We start from the raw sequence: 3,915 nt of genomic DNA on the forward strand, positions 1-3,915 counted from the left end.
GACTGCGGGGATAATGGCTAAACAGCTACCCCATTTCAAGATTGCGGGGATAATGGCTAAACAGCTACCCTATTTCAAGATTGCGGGGATAATGGCTAAACAGCTACCCTATTTCAAGATCGCGGGGATAATGGCTAAACAGCTACCCTATTTCAAGATCGTGGGGATAATGGCTAAATAGCTACCCCATTTTAAGATTGCGGGGATGATGGCTAAACAGCTACCCTGGTTTACGACTGCGGGGATGATGGCTAAACAGCTACCCTGGTTTACGACTGCGGGGATAATGGCTAAACAGCTACCCCATTTCAAGATTGCGGGGATAATGGCTAAACAGCTACCCTATTTCAAGATTGCGGGGACAATGGCTAAACGGCTACCCTATTTCAAGATCGCGGGGATAATGGCTAAACAGCTACCCTATTTCAAGATCGCGGGGATAATGGCTAAACAGCTACCCTATTTCAAGATCACGGGGATAATGGCTAAACAGCTACCCTGATTTACGACTATGGTGAATATGGCTCAAAAGCAACTCCGGTCTGCGACCATGAGTCAGATGGCTCAAAAGCAACTCCGATCTGCGACCGTGAGTCAGATGGCTCAAAAGCAACTCCGGTCTGCGACCGTGAGTCAGATGGCTCAAAAGCAACTCCGATCTGCGACCGTGAGTCAAATGGCTCAAAAGCAAATCCGGTCTGTGACTGTGAGTCAGATGGCTCAAAAGCAACTCCGGTCTGCGACCGTGAGTCAGATGGCTCAAAAGCAACTCCGGTCTGCGACCGTGAGTCAGATGGCTCAAAAGCAACTTCGGTCTGCGACCGTGAGTCAGATGGCTCAAAAGCAACCCTGGTCCACGACCGCGGGTCAGATGGCTCAAAAGCAACCCTGGTCCACGACCGCGGGTAAAATGGCTCAAAAGCAACCCTGATCTCTAAATCGACCGCAGGCAAAATGGCTCAATAGCAACCCTGGTCTCTAAATCGACCGCAGGTAAAATGGCTCAATAGCAACCCTGGTCTCTAAATCGACCGCAGGCAAGATGGCTCAAAAGCAACCCTGGTCCACGACCGCGGGTAAAATGGCTCAAAAGCAACCCTGGTCTCTAAATCGACCGCAGGCAAGATGGCTCAAAAGCAACCCTGGTCCACGATCGCGGGTAAAATGGCTCAAAAGCAACCCTGGTCTCTAAATCGACCGCAGGCGTGTAGTGATGCATATAGATGGGTGAATGTAGCCTAGTCTATGGATGCATATAAACACCTATGTGTGTGTGTGCAGGTGACTGTGCGTGTGTTTGAATGTGCATAAGTGAGGCTTATGTGTTTTGCTTTATGCGGATGTATGGACATGTGTGTATGAAAACTATGTATGTGTGGATGAGATGGTCGAACGGATTCCCTTTTCATAGGCTGGAGGATTTCGGTAGCTTTAGATCGATAAATGATGCTTCGGGCCATCCCCAAGGTGTGCAAGGACGAGGGTGAGGATAAGTTTGAAACCAAGGGTTATAAGGATGGGAATTTGGTTTTGATGAGCTTGTGTCAAGAAAAGGTATGTGGCGATGCATAGAGATGGGTGGATGTAGCCTAATCTATGGATGCATGTAAACACTTATATGTGCGTATGCAGGTGACCGTGCGTGTGTTTGAATGTGCGCACGTGTGGCCTATGTGCTTTGCTTTATATGGGTGTATGGACATGTGGGAATGCAAACTATGTACATGTGGATGAGATACTCGGATGGATTCCCTTTTCATAGGCTTGGAGGATTTTCGTAGCTTCAGATCGAGAAATGATGGTTCGGGCCGTCCCCCAGGAGTGCGAGGGTGAGGGCGAGGTTAAGTTTGAAACCAAGGGTTGTAAGGATGAGGATTTGGTCTTGATGAGCTCGTGTCAAAGGGGCTCTCTCCTTTAACCAGAGTTTGACGTATTCATTTTCTCCCTAATTTTTGCCTGAGCTGCCCTTTTCGGGTTTTCAACTCAACGGGATCTCTCCGATATTCTCTATCTCTCCTTTTGCATGAACTGCCCCTAGGGGTTTTCAATTCATCTTTTTTATATCTCACTGATTTTCTCTACCTCTCCTTTTGCTTGGATCGCCTCTTTTGAGGTTTTCAATCCAACCTTTTTGTTCAATTTTTCTTCTCCTTTTCTTTCTTTCTTGATTGTGAATGATACCGGATAGCACAGGGGGTTTATATCCACGGGCCATTTCTATGCTAATCATTTGACGATAAGTTCATGCCCGACGCCTTCGTTAATGGAGAAGCTTCCGGAGTGAGATGGACGTTGATTTGATTGTAGGGTCGTGCCCCCGATTAAAGTTACCGTCTTGGTGTAGGTTAGAAGTTGATGCGGGCATATGCCCCTGCCAACTCGAGGTGAGATTTCGTGTGCGCCAAACTAGGGATACTGCCATTGGGAGTAGCTATGGAGGAGAGACGCTTCGGTCGAAGTTTGACCCTTGAGAGGACCACATAGGAGCAGAGGAACCAGACTTCATGGAGCATGAGAGAGAGGAATAGTCTTTTTTTTTTTTTAGTTTTTCTTTTTTATAGATTTTGGATCGGTTTATGGGTGTTGGGGTGATTTCAGTTGAGATGGGGTGCCTATTGATGCGGGTGTTTTTATGGCAAATGCAACCGTCTAGCTTAAGTAAAGCACTTGGCAAACATACATTGAGTTGATTACTGCTCAGTTTATTAACCGCTGTCACCGAAGTATGCCCTTTCGGGTTTTCACACTTCAGTTATTTTAACTCTCTCCTTCTATCCCCGGAATTTTCAAATAAGCGCCCCACGGGGTTTTCACTTATTGGGGTGTCCCTTATTGTTGCATAGGCCGTCCTTTGCGGATTTTCAACCTATCGGGATTTTCTTTCTTTCTTTTTATTTTTATTTTTATGAGAAGGATTCCTCGGTTCCCTCGAGATTGATTAAAGTTCTGAACTTTGTTGCCGCCTTCGGCTTCCCTTGACTACGCATTTGATCTTTCTTCGTTACAGTGAGCTTTTCTCGTACATCTGATTACACATTTGTTGGACAATGTCAACCATTCTTGCCACCTTGACGCCTCTTGGCTGATCACGTCAACTTTTGATTTATTTTCTTTTACTTCCGATTGACTTGACTTTGCCCCAGGGCCTTTTTAGCATCATTTTTTTTCTTCTTCCTTTGTTTAACTTTGAGTCATCATAGGTCTAACCCTTTCGTTGATCCTGGAACAAAATACTTTATCGCTGATAGGTTAGTTGCCCCCGCCTCGTTCTAAATGGCGCACTCATGTACTTGTGTCCCCCCTTGGGGGGAGAAATCTTTGTCGGTGCCTCAGTGTAAGTATGGCTCTGAGGGCTTGTTGCTTGCTCCATATTTTCTTTTCTTTTTCTCTCTTTTGGACTTTGTTGATTGTCGCTCAATCTTCTTCTTGGCAAAAGCCGGTGAGAACCCTTCGTTTTATGGATCTACGTCCGACTTATCATTGTAGAGTCAGGGAATCGCTTCTCATGATTTATTTTGCTTTTTTTTATTCTCTTAATTTTCTCTCTTCAGTGGTTAAGTACTGAGCAATAAGTATATTCTAGAGCTTATGTCCGTGCCATGATAGAAGCGGGAATATCTCAATTAAGTGGATATCAAATGTAAGTACGTATGTTTAGGATAAACTTGCGGAAACGAAATTTCATTGAATTCAAAAGGAGGTTAATAACATCTTGTGGAATAGAAGATAAAATAAAAGACAAGGATAAAGACTACAAGTGCAATCCTCTCTCTCATACTACTTCAGGAAGCTTCAAGTTCTCCTGCTTCATAAACGTCCTCAATCTAGAGAACCTCTTCTTTCGTTTATCCTGATCCGTTGTAGACTTCGCCATTCAAGGAACAAGTCGAAGGCTTCATCCGCTGAGAAGGATCT

This window comes from Euphorbia lathyris, chromosome 10, assembly GCF_963576675.1.
Source record: "Euphorbia lathyris chromosome 10, ddEupLath1.1, whole genome shotgun sequence".
NCBI classification, from domain to species: domain Eukaryota; kingdom Viridiplantae; phylum Streptophyta; class Magnoliopsida; order Malpighiales; family Euphorbiaceae; genus Euphorbia; species Euphorbia lathyris.